The sequence below is a fragment of the Crocuta crocuta genome, unplaced genomic scaffold (genome assembly GCF_008692635.1).
Source record: "Crocuta crocuta isolate KB4526 unplaced genomic scaffold, BGI_CrCroc_1.0 scaffold184, whole genome shotgun sequence".
In the NCBI taxonomy this organism is placed as follows: Eukaryota; Metazoa; Chordata; class Mammalia; order Carnivora; family Hyaenidae; genus Crocuta; species Crocuta crocuta.
The window spans coordinates 1,775,135-1,788,741 of NW_027530006.1; the positions used below are offsets into that span (position 1 = coordinate 1,775,135).

At 37.6% G+C, this 13,607-nt stretch overlaps 1 protein-coding gene across 1 annotated transcript in view; it reads right to left on the reverse strand.

Moving 5' to 3' along the window:
• Nucleotides 1–13,607, reverse strand: part of GRM7 (glutamate metabotropic receptor 7) — an 871,267-nt gene that overhangs the window by 43,926 nt on the left and 813,734 nt on the right. The window lies entirely within an intron of this gene.

The window sequence follows — 13,607 nt, forward strand, 5'->3', positions numbered from 1 at the left end:
ATCAGAACTGTGGGGAAGCTTGCAACATTTTGATGAACACCAGGTTAGGAAACAAAAGATATAAATTAGACTGAAGTATAAATTTTAAGGCATTTCAAAAGATTTCTCCTCGACAGATTTTCTTCCATAAATAGAATTTTAAAATTACTCCTTGGTATTTCCATAAATATTTGAGTACTAACAGTAATATTTTATTTTATTTTTTTTTAATTTTTTTTTAATGTTTTATTTATTTCTAGGAGAGAGAGAGACAGCGTGAGCAGGGGAGGGTCAGAGAGAGAGGGAGTCACAGACTGAAACAGGCTCCAGGCTCTGAGCTGGCAGTCAGCACAGAGCCCGACGCGGGGCCCGAACCCACGAACCGCGAGATCATGACCTAAGCGAAAGTCGGACGCTTAACCGACTAAGCCACCCAGGCGCCCCCTAACAGCAATATTTTAATGTAACATTGCCACTGTGGTGACCGTGTTGAATGTATTTATGCCTAAATTCAGGAAATATGTGCTGTGTTATAAAAGTAAATGGAAGCAAAGTGTGTTTAAATGTGGTTTCACAGGTATCTCTCTTGTTAGTGCAGTGAAATTTTGGCTTTAAGACACCATTGCTCCAGAAATGATCGATACTGAACAGGTGAAAGACAAGACAGGAGATGTATTGTAACTTCAATCTGAAAATCCTGCAAATTTTTCCAGACAAAAATCAGATGCAGATGGATTACTTGCACTCTCCAACTTTATTATGTGTGGTACAGAAATAGAATGGGTACAAGAGGTCACATGGAAAAGGATCAGATTGGAATCTCCAAATTCTTTCCTAGAGGAAACACAAATAGAAAAATTCAGTTAATGTTAAGTAACCTAATAACAACACTGATGGTTAACATTTGAATAACTGCTGTGCCAAACTCTGTTCTAAGTACTTTACTTCTGTGTAGTCTTCACAGCTACCCTATGAGGTTATATTTTGCAGATGAGGAAACTGAGGCACAGAGAGATGATCTTTTCTAAAGGGTCTACATTTTGCCCACTTGCCACAAACGGCAGGGTCTCACATGCTGATCCCCTATTTCACTTTCTTTTACTTTGTAGGGCAGTTAAATAGGAGCCCCCAGTGATGCTACAGTACCTGCCACTCAGTGGACTGAGAATCCACTACCCAGGGAGGGAATATTTTTTGAATATTTGAAAGGGTCACATCACAGTAGATCATAGTAGGGATCTCTTTCCCAATTTGATGGTATTGATGTCTTTGGTTCTAATGGTCTAGGGTCTATAGACTTCCTTAGTGTAATGTCTTATAATTTTGGAATATTGAAAGGACATTGATGGTATGTGAGGAGGGCCGCTTAGGGACTGAGCTTGCCCTGGAAACTTCATTACATTCATTGGGCTGGGTAGCAAACCTTCCTCAGGATACTTAGAAGGATGTGAAATGATACTTGCCTTGGACCACTGCCTGACTGTATGCCTGTGCAGACGGCCAGGTGTGCTTTCACTTTTCACCTGAATAGAAACAACAGCTAAAGTCTCAGTCTGGATTTGGGCAAACCACGGCAAATTAAAATACAAAGGAAATTTGCAAACATGACCGAAATGAGAAAAAGAGGAATTAAGTTCCCAGAACAAAAATCTAGAATTTCTCATGCAAACCCTGGAAGGCCAGCTTAATCAAATTTTTGGCTAACACAGATGATAATGACTCTGGTGCCCAGTATATTTATGGGGCTTCACTCTGGCAAAAGCAGAGACAGAGGAAATAGCTGATGAAGCCATGGAAGGAATTAGCTTTTTGCATTTTTGTGCCAGGGAAGTGCCATTTATTTTAAAATGTGAGCAAATCCTTTTCTAAGCTTAATTTTATGAGCTTTGGTTCTCATGTCACTGAATGCAGAGGGTGAGTCTGCTTATAGCCATCAATATACGATAACTTGGGACTGTAACTCTGAACAGGCTACACTCAGCCCAGGATGGCCTTGAGGTTGTTACTCAATGGATTTCAATGATTTCTCAAGAGTTAAACATTTTCAACTCTAGAAGAACCATGTTCTTGGAGCAACAACTACAGTCTTTAATTTTTTAGACCATCCAAAGAATTCAACAATAGGTGGAAAGAACACCAAATAGTCTCATCATTTGTAGTACCATCCAGGAAGAAGAAACAAGAGAGCACATCTCATTTCAAAGCAACCCTGAACTCAGATTATAATTTCTGCCTTGAAGCCCTGGAGGGCCTCTAGAATCAATTGATGAGAGCCATAAATGCTGATAAGATAGATTATGTAGACTGAAACTTGTGTCCCAATCCATTTAATTTCAGAAAAGTTGATTAAACAGGACTCTGGCCAGAAGCCCATGTTCAGACATCCACTGTGCCGTTGGGAAGTTGTGTGTGTCACTAGAAAGTTGCTTCACTTCTCTGAGCCTCAGTTTCCTCATATGTTAAGTGGGGACACTAAGTCCTCTCTCAATGGATGGTGGGTATTTTGTAAGTCTGTAGCAATAGGAATAATATGGTCGACTTATTATCATTATCCTAATTGATATTATTATTATTATTAAATTGCTATAAAACATTATCTGAGGCCTTTGAAGACTAAGATCAACGAGCCTAGCCCTTCAAGGAAATTCTATATTTGATATAAGCTTGATAAATACCAAACTTCAAAGTACCAACAAAGATCTCTCAGGGGTTTTGTTAATTGATTTTGTTGTAGTACCCTAGCCTTGAAAGGAAACAAAATGTGTTTTCACAAGGAAAGATTAAGGGACTCTGTTCCACTCAGTCATTACTCTGTCACTCAAGACATACCCCAAAATGATTATTTGTACTTAAAATGCTCTTCAGCTTGCCAGCCAGCGTGGAGTTACCTGTCGATGTTAATCATATGGAGTGGTTCATGTATCAGGCAGTATGAGCCTATCTGTCCCACAGCAGCCTTGCTGAATGACTGATAGCATTCTCTGTCAATTTCACCAAGCTGAAAGACTATTACTGACCCATCAAAAGACCAAAATGACCCATCTCGAAAATAGAGCCTGTTGTACCTAGAGAAAAGGTTGCCTGACTTCATTGGCAATCTAGATGTCATTCCTTCCAACTTTGATGGTTTATTGTAAACAAAAAATGTAACCACATAAAAAAAGAGAGCAAAGTCAATTAAAATAGAAAGATGATTTGGGACTAAGAGTCCTCACATATGCTCATCCTTTTTAAAGAAAGACTTTTATTTACATGATTCCATTCAAGCTTCATGGCATCCCCTGGAGAAAAACATGTTCCCATCTTTTACCAGAGGAAACTGAAGATCACAGAGGATATGACTTATCAAAGATCACAGAGGTCCATGAGGTGATAAAGCTTATTCTACCTTAATTATCAGAGCCAGCATTAGGACCTTAGCCCTGCTTCCCTTTTTCTTGGCCAGAGAAAAGAAATGGCACACACAAGGTCATAACCAAAAGTTGGACCAACACTTACAGGAAGTGGGGTTGCTGATCCACGTCATGTTCTTCTAAGTGTGTGGGTCGGCTCAGCAAGAAGAGGATTCAGACACATTTGCTCAGTCCTTTTAGTGCAAGGTTGGGTCCTCAGAGGTTACTCTGAAAGAAGGCAGCAATATAAAGGGAATTTAAAACTAATCTTAAACTTGAAAAGAAAAAAAATAATGAGAATATTCATGTGGATCATAAAGAGAAATAATGATTACCTTTGATTCCTAGAGAAAGTTAATTTAAAATGCATCCAAGTTCCATTGTACAGCCAAAAAAAAAAAAAAATCTGCGAAGCTGAGACATGTCTTTAGAAGGCGGAAATAAGAGTCACTGTCTCTTGAGTCCTGAGAGGATGCTCATTCCAGTAATTGGGAAGAAGAAAGATTGTAGAGATTAACTGACTTTGGTTTAGGATACACAGTGTTTTCTTTTTAAATGCAAATGATACTTGAGGCCTAAAAGTCAAAATCTGTCCTAAATGCCAGTCGATAAAAAAAATTTTAAGAAAGTAAAAAGTACTTAAGAATCAGAAAAGTACAAAATTGATAATGTTTTTATTTTTACCAAATTAGAAGTGATAACTGCTTAAAGCAAGTGCATAGGATCCATTTCCAGTGGTAAATTTGAAATTCATGTGCCCTTTGAAAGGCAAATAGGGTATCTGTATTCTATCAAAGGAAAGAAATAGGCATAAAACTTTGTTGGTTTTATACACAGGGTAGCTCATCAAAAGACACCTTAGTTAATTGAACAAGTGCAGATACAGCACTCACTGTCAGTTTTAAGAGTTTTATATAATAACTACAGCATATTTTTGAAACCTATGACATCGGGCCAAAAAATTACCTTTTCAAGACAGTTTGTAACTTTTTCAGATTTTATCTGGAAGAATACAGTTCTACTTGTTGAATCTATAGATGGGGCATTTTGTTATTAATAATTACTTATTATTTAATGTGTACCTACTATGTTCTAGGTAAGCTTAGGAGCCTTTGGTATGTGAGGTTTACAGTCCAGTCATTCCATGCATACTTATTGAGAACCTAGTATTTGCCAGGCCCTTTGCTAAAGGCACAAAGATGCAGGTGACTCAGTCCCTCAACACATAGGCTGCTTTCCTGCATGTCATTCCTTGCAACTATCTTCCTCAAAGCACAATACTCCAACATCACAGAACTACTTTCTAGTCCCAGTATATACCGTATTTTTTTATACTCCTGGCTCTGTGCATACTTGATTTCTGTGTTGAGGGACTTTTCTTTATGGTTGCCTGGAGTCCTTCATGATTTGAGACCCGCTCAAACAAAACCTGCTGGGTGATGCTCTCCACCTGGAGCTTACTAGCACTTGGGACAGACCTCTTCGAAGAGGCCCTGCCAATGTCAATTATCATTTATTACCTTCGAGTCTTCCGTCAGATCTGGGCTCCCTGAGGGTATCATCCATGTCTGTCCCCAATTCCTAGTCTGTTCAGGGCTGGCCCAGAGGAGTGGTGCTTGACAAATGTTTCTTTGATGGACCCAACTTAAGAACGCCCTTAGAGTTCACAAATCCTGGCCAGATGGTGTGGTGCCATGATTAAATGTAAAAGTTGACATAATTGTCGTGGCTTTGAGGCATAATGTAAATGTTTCTTTTATGCTAAGAAAGAGTACAACTTCCAGCCATGTGAACTTCCATCCCATTCTTTAAGTTGAACTGAAGTTGTAGAACTGAGGTGGCAAATATTAGTTGCTTTTTGAGGATGCTGAGATATCAAACCCCAAGAAGAGAAATAATGGTATTTCAGAGAACTCTTAGGTAGAAAGAAATAGGCCAACAAGATTTATAGCTGCATTTATTTCTAAGGTGATTCTATGTCAAAGGTCAGGTAACATATATTCTATGCTATGCTATACTTATAGAGTGTTTCAAAATGGATTTTAAATTGACAGTGTCTCCAGTTAGCGCAGAAACATCACACTGAACATGAAAGGGGGAGGGAGGTTCATAACATGATACAAAAAACTTGATCACACACTCCCAAAAAGCTTTAAAATGTAAGATAACCCCATTATAGTAACTATAAGAGATGAGATTATTGATTTTTTTTTACAATACCAGTTAATAAATTATTGAAATGTCAATTATATTAGAAGCAGTGCACTTGCTAGGAGGAACATAACTTGTAAAAACAAGACTCTGGGCTATTACGTGCAAGGCTGAATTAAGTTCAAGGTTTAAAGTAAGAATACCATCCTGCGGTGTGAAAATTTACTTCCTAACAAAACAATCTGTTTTTTGACCTGGTGATGATGCTAGATTGATTGTGTTTCTCTTGCTTAATTGCATTTTAACATAAATGTCATTAGATTGATAACCCTTCTGCAGAGTTTTAAAATCCACAAACATTCAGACAAAATGCCAAATGGGCTGATTCAGCTGATGTCTGACCTGTGGTGTCTATTCTGACAGACCCCTGTGTTCAACAGAGGCAGGATAATGGAGTACCTTTTCAAGCCAGATGAGGTTCTGTGTGAATTTGGACCTGCTTCCTTCAACCTCCTACAGGTAGGTGCCTGCTTGTAGACTCTGCCTTTGCTAGGGTGTGGGGGCTAAAACTGAAGTCTTACTTCATGTGTTTACTCTTGAATCTACAAAATTTCCTTTATTGTTTTTGTTTTGTCTGCCTAAAAACAATGTAGAAATGGATTTGACCACACAACTTATGTGCCTTTCTTCACTGTTCTACTGAGATTTCCTGTCTTATTGTAACCTGAACAAGGCAGGTCACTCCCCTTTTCAAGTAAATGCAACTTAGACCAAATTCCCAATTATTTCAAAAAATTTTTAAAGTGTATTATTTATTTTGAGAGAGGGAGAGAGAGAGAGAGAGAGAGAGAGAGAGAGAGAGCGCACACACACAAGCAGGGAAGGGGTAGAGAGGAGAGACAGAATCCCAAGCAGGCTCTGTGCCATCAGCGTACAGCCCGATACAGGGCTTGAACTCAGCAACCATGAGATCGTGACCTGAGCCAAGATCAAAAGTCAGATGCTTAACCAACTGTGTCACCAAGGAGCCCCCAGCTTCCCAATTATTTTTTAAAGGAGCAGTATAAGATCATTATCATTCATTTGTAAAGCCACCTTTACAAATTGGCAGAAAAGGAGAGCACCCAATCAAAATCTTTGAAACAAGAGAATCCTAGCCATAAGTTTATTTTGAAACAGCACATCCTAAAAGTATTTTTTTAACTGAAAAATTGACTTAGGACATTTTCATCTTGCATCCTTTAACCCAAAAGGCATCAACTCAGAATGGAACTAAAGAGAATTTTTAATGGATTGAGAATAATCCTATCATTTTCACCCAGGGAAAATTCCTTCTCTTTTAATCTTTAGGAAGTCTCATGTAAAAGGACTATTCAATTGATATGTTGCAGTGTTTTGACAAGCCCTTGGTGTACAAAAACTTGAAATCTCACTGGAATATCATTATATATTCACTGGGAGAAAAGAATGCCCTATTTAAAAATTAGGACAGATCATGTTGATATGGAAAAAGGAAATTAGTATGTGAACAATATATCCCAATTTAAAGACTGAGTTGCAGCCACCCATCAAAAATCAACAGGAAATGTAATTACCCTGAAAGTACTCTTGTTCTGTCTTATAGTGCTAAATGCCCCATTTAAGAAAAAGGGGGGCGGGGGGAAGGACACACAGCAATGATCTGATAAAAGTTCTATGTTAGCAACATAGAAATGAGGAAGCAGTATTTCCCCCTCCCATGATAGAACCTCTCTGTTCTCTGTTGGAATCTTTCTACAGATTTGTTTCTCTCTTTTGTAGCACAATAGCAGGTTTAAAAGCAAATCAAACGGCAACCTTCATTCACAGCCACCACATGATATTAATAACTCTACTCCATGTTTTCCACTGTTTGTTTCTCCACAGTTGGGAACACTTTGACTCCTGGATAAGGGTGTTTGTCAATACAAGGGTTGTTTTCCTCTATATTAAACTATTATGGAAGCTAAATGAGGGAACTGGTGCTACTACTAATAAATAACAAAATAATAATAAAGTCTTAGCATATATCTTTTAGTGAGAGCCCCAAATAATAAACTTCAGTGATGAATCAGTGATTATTCCTATGCCTGCTCATTCCCATGTCCAGGTCACACAGTTTGAACACTTTCGGTATTTTTTGGTAATTCCTGGGTTTGACTAATGTTAACATTCATTTTACACTCTTGAGGTTTTTCATTGAAGCTTTCCTTGCTCAGTGACATGTGACACAACTGAAGTTCGTTCTGTGTTTCTCTAAGGCAGAACTATGAGGCACAGATCATCTTCAATATGCTATCAAGCCCATCCAGCAATGTCTTTTCTGTCCCTTTGCTGTAAAAAAGGAACTAAGACTATTTTGGGTTTAAGATGGTAAGCCATTCATTGTTTTTTGAATGAATACATTTCTGGGAATGTATTTAATAAAAATAAACCAGGACAAATGTTTTTGCTAGGCTTGTAAAACATTCCCCTTCCTTCCCTGTAAGTTTCCACATCGGCTTCTAAAACCAGAGCATGACAACACACATTTAAAAATAATCTCTCTCCATCAGTAGTTTTAAAGTAGACCACATAACAGAGTGACCGGCACCAATTCCACCATTATTGGTTACTTGCTCAGCAAAGACAAATGTATACACATCCACATACACATTCTCCAGAAAAGAAATCAAGCCTGGACCTGCAGTGCAGCTGTCTACACTATGCTTAGCAAACAGATTGTCTTTGAAAACATGTTTCATCATATAAATGATTCACAGGTAATCATGCACAGTTTTCATGGGAACATTTCTTTTCTCAGAAGAGACATGAACATACAAAAAAATAAAAATTAGATTGTTTCTTACCTTTTAGAAAGCAGGCAAAAGCTATACTGTTGGTGGAATAGTGTACCAAGTAACAGACTTTTGTACACTCTTTCTTACTGGTGGTATACAGTCTACAGGAAAAGTAAATATATAGGTATGTATAAAATAAATGTGCAAACAATATTCCTTTTATTCTTTTATTCCCTTTTGGAGAAGAGGCTGCGATAGAGACCCTGGACATTATGCCCACTCTCAGTGGGTTCAACAGACTTTGGTAGACCAGTTCACCACAATTCAGGTACCTCTGAACATGGGAGTGCTGGTGCCTCTTGATTTAAGGCAGTCGGGGTTTAATTGCTTGAGCTGGAGCAATTGAGGGGACCAGCTCCCAGATAATTTATTTATCTGATCAGAGCTTTCTATTCTTCCTTTTGCCATCCCCCTTCCTTTTTTTTTTCCCCCAGCCTAGTTCAGCTATAGTGACCAGCCTACATGGTTAGTCCAGCAGGATGAAACAAATAGCATAATGTTGAGAGTGTTAGAGATCCAAACAAATGAAGAAGCAAAACAAAACAAAACCATAACAAATTAGCACAGCACGGAGCATGTTCCAGAATTTTCTAGGCATCATTACTTATGTAGGGTTTTGTGCCCACATCCAGTTTCAAACAGTTTGAGTTTTTCTTTTAATCAAATACCTCCTTATATTGACAATTCAACTATTTTATATAATAATTCACTTCCTGAAGAACAGAAGGAAAAATGGTAGTAAAAAAACAGCATCAAAATACAAACTCAGATTTAAAATATCTTATTTTAGCTTTTCTATATTAGGTACAAATTATTGCTCTTCTAAAATATGCTTCCTTATAGAATGTGTTCCTTGGCCCAGTGTATGTCTAGCCTCTTTCTCAGAGTTAATCAGTCATACATTCCCACAACCAAGAAGGGGGAGTCCCAAGCTATCCACCTGCCTGACATCTCTAGTTGAGTCTAAACTATCTGCAACCAGTACAGGCATTTATTCTTTCACTGCACTACCTGGGGGCATTGGCTTAGAAAATGGATGTCAGTTTAGGACAAATGTAGCTTAGGGCTGCTCATCACTTTACACTGTGATCCTTCACAAGGAGAGTATCTGACCAGAGGATAATTTGCAGTGCATCTTCTGGTTCTGACCAGTCCAGGGGAGAAAGGCAGCAATTCTTATCCACCCATCCCTATAAAGCCATGCATTTCAGTTAATATTCATCCAACTGGAAAAGTGTCCTGGTGGCCATCAATAAGCCATGTCCCAAGCACAACCAAGTCCTCTTGTTTATTTGGCATCTATACGTTTGCCATGAACATAAATCTGCCAAGTAGCAATAGAAAGTGTAGGGAAACATGCTGCATTCAGGCTGCAGATGCAAGAACCATAGCTTGAGGTGTCCTTCTTCTTAGAAAGGAATATGGAGAAGGCATCATGGTGGCCAGATCTAAAGCTATCCAAAGTAGGTCAGGCTCTTCTGATCCTCTAGCATTAGAAATCTTGTTGGTATAAATAAAAATTTGACAAGTAGCTGAGCTACACCCCAAATCCCCTACTGTATTTCAATCTGAATACAGAAGCCAACTAGTCCTTGCCCAACTCTGAATATCTAATGTCCGTAGTGCAGAGATATGTTACAATTTTAAGATTTACTTTTTGTGTACTGCACATCAAAGTTTTTGTTTTTTTCAACAATGGAATTTTAAGGGAAGAAGCAACCTTAGAGGAAAACTGAGCTTCTTGGGGGAAAACTCAGGCAATGCTGGGGCAGTTGTAATTTCTGCCCATGGTAAGCCAACAAGCAAATTTGTTTTTATGTAGACATGTAGTTGCAGTGTACAGTTGGATGAGGAAAAGCATGCATGCACCAGATGGCAAGCTGCAATGACGGAGCAGAGCTGTTCAAAATGAAAACACTCAAGACTGAAATACATTGAGACTAAGTGTTTGGAGCAACAATGAAGGGGACATTTTTGTTTCGTTATTTACTTTGAGGCTCATACTATAAACCCATCTTACTCTCAGATACCCTCCCTCATAGAACAGTGTACAGGATTTCCCCTTTGGAAAGACATGTTCCTTTTTCAAGTACATGGTCTATGCTTTTGTTCCTTTTTAACCAGACACCTTAATTTCAGCATATAATTCCTTTGTCTCTGTTATTGTTTAGAAATTTGAGAATATTTGGGCTATATTTGGTATTACATGGACTATAATAATATTCCTTCACATTAGAGTAGTCTTAACTGTTTATTTTCATTAATCGAACTTTTGATTACTGCTGTTACCCTACATACATACATTTTTGCATTGCTCAGGACTGGTTTTTTGAATATCATTACTATCTATGATACCACTGTTTCCAGATTAGTGGCTCCTTTTGGATCACTGAAAATAACTAATCAATTGTATTTTTATCTCATCTCAAATGTTTCATCCCTTGAAGTTGATTTTGTCCCAGGTCAACATCGCCACTAAAATTTTGGAAGGCATTTCTAATATGTGACTTAGATAAAATCCTTTCCTATTAAGACATACTAATTTCTAGACATGGGCTTTCTGATATAGTAGCCATAAACATAAATGGCTATTTACATTGAAATTATTTATAGTTTATTTCCTTAGTTAAGTAACCATATTTCAAGTGCTGGTTTGCCACATATGACTAGAACAGTTCTGTCACTGCAGAAATCTCTATTGGACAGATTTTGTGTGGATAAAGTCATTTGATTTTTGGGAGAGGGGGATAGGAGCTGGATCATCAGAAACCCCAATGTTTGGAGGTACATGAATCTCCTCCCACGGTTCAGCAAATATCTATTCAAATTACTTCTGTTATTTTAGGGAGTGTCTACACAATACAAAAGAACTCAAACAATTTTTAAATTGTTTTGGACTGCTTGTAAGAGGAGGACTCTATTTGATTTCATTTTCTCCCCCTGTGAACTGTTTATCTTTGCTCTGTGTAGACACCAAAAATCATTGACAAAACCCAACAAAACTTTTTAATGGGAAGGCATCTAATGAATTCCAAACAGCATAGTTGTCATGACTAGCATAGATAATAAGTTACTTACATTTTAAATAAGTAATATGAGGCCTCTACCTGGGCAGCCTTCTTTGAACTCAAGTTACTCCTATCTTTCTAGACAACACAGCAAACAATAATACATTTCACAGCACATTTAACTCAAGAGTCTGCCACACACATCATTATTTTCTTTAGATGCAACTTGAATCACCAGTTGAGGAAGCCAAAAGAGTAATTTCTGCTTTGGAATTATGACATGCCACTTATATTGTAAGAAATAGAACAGCAAAGAGAAGCAGGCCTGGGTTTCAGTCCAACCTCCACTGCTAACTAGATGTGTGACTTTGGTAATGGCACATAATCTCACTAAGCCTTGGTTTCTTCAGTAAAAAGCAATTTTCATTCTATAGAATTACTGTGAGGGATAAGAGATCTTCTGCCCAAAGCATTTTGGATAAGGCGTATTTCAAAGGGTAGCTATTGTAAGTATTATCAGTAGTATTAATATTACTATTAGTGTTAGTGTTAACATTTTACAACCATTATCATATCCAAAACAACTTCAACAAGGATAGAACCTAGTCATTAAAGTTAATAACAGTAGATATGTTGTTTGAAAGCTAATTATTTTTAAGTAGCAAAATACTGAATTGTCCAAATTCAAAACTTCTAACTTGGTCATTTTTTTTTTCAATACAAATAGACACTTGAGAAAATTTTCTGCTTACTGAATTTTGGACATATCTAGTTAAATTGTGTGTGTTCAGATATACATGTAAAATTGTTAATGGAATGTCTCTGGGATAAGGGTTTTAAAAAATGCAAGGGGTCCTAGAATAAAACACTACAGAAGTAGAAATGTGCAGGTATATTTATCAACACAACTATGCATAAAATACTTAAGCATATATGTTTATAGAAATATTTCTTTTCGGGCATCAATTCTGTCTACCTCCATACAGCCTTTAACTGTACCATCACTCTACATTTACTTTTAGGCAGAGCTTTCTGCCTTTTAAGGAATAAAAAGACAATAACAATTGATGCATTATTTTCTAGATGCATAATAGGTATGACATACTTATTACATATTATTTTCTCCATTCCAAACATGAAGATGTTGAGCCTTAGGAAAGCTTAGTGATTCTCAAAGCCACATAGCTGGGAAGTGGAGTGATTGGGATTTGAACCCAGGTCTGTCTCAACCTGAAGCCTCTTCCTATCAATTACCACAGGATTCAACATCCACTTCCCCTCCTCTCTATTGACCATTTGCTCTGAAGACATAAGAACAGAGCCTATACATTGATTTTGTTTCTCTCATCTCTCAGTGTGATCCTTGTCTTTCCTCTTGCCTTGTCCCAGAATGCCTTCTATTAGAGGGTCAAAATGAAGCTCACTGTAAACAAGTCTTTGGTATCTTATCTACATATTTTCAGAGTTTCACAATATTCACTCAGCTAACTGCTTAGAAGTGGAGATGAGCCAAGATCATGGATCTCCACATAGTATTTGTCAGGAACAAAAACTCTGTTGTCTCCTGCTCTTTAAAGATCTCTCTCTCACTTGCAGAGTATAAAGAATTACCTCAGAGTATTTAGAATAGGGATTCCTTTCTGCTTGGCAAGAAGCTTTTGTCTATGAAACAATTAGTTGATAACTGAAAAATGTCTTAAGTGATTTAATGGACAACCTAAATCCCCCTCTACTTTAAAAATAGGAAGTATAAGAATCTGCCACATCCTATCTGGAACTGGTCAACTTGTTCCTAGAAAACAAATCCTGGAAGTAATATTTTTAATCTAAAATGCACTCTTATCACCATACTGTTGGTAAATTAGCAGTGGGAATTCTATGCATTCAAGCTCTAGTTAAATGGTCTTGTTTTCTGAAAAGTATGTCCATCTTTTTGTAGTCATTTGCAGGGATCACTAAAGGCTACCCAGGGGTTGGAGATACAAGCATATCAAATGCAACATTTCACCCTTCATCCGCTCCCTAATGTTTTGTCTTAGATGTTTTCCCCATGTGGGGGCATCATGAGCATGGCGGTAGATGGCCTATATACTTGGGTGTTTTCTTGTTTCTAGAAAGCTTGCTTAGTAAAGAATCCTAATGTTCTCCACATTCACATTCCAGTGGAAAGGAGTTTTGCTTTCTGAGTTATTAAATATTCCAATTTCCTTCCCACTGCT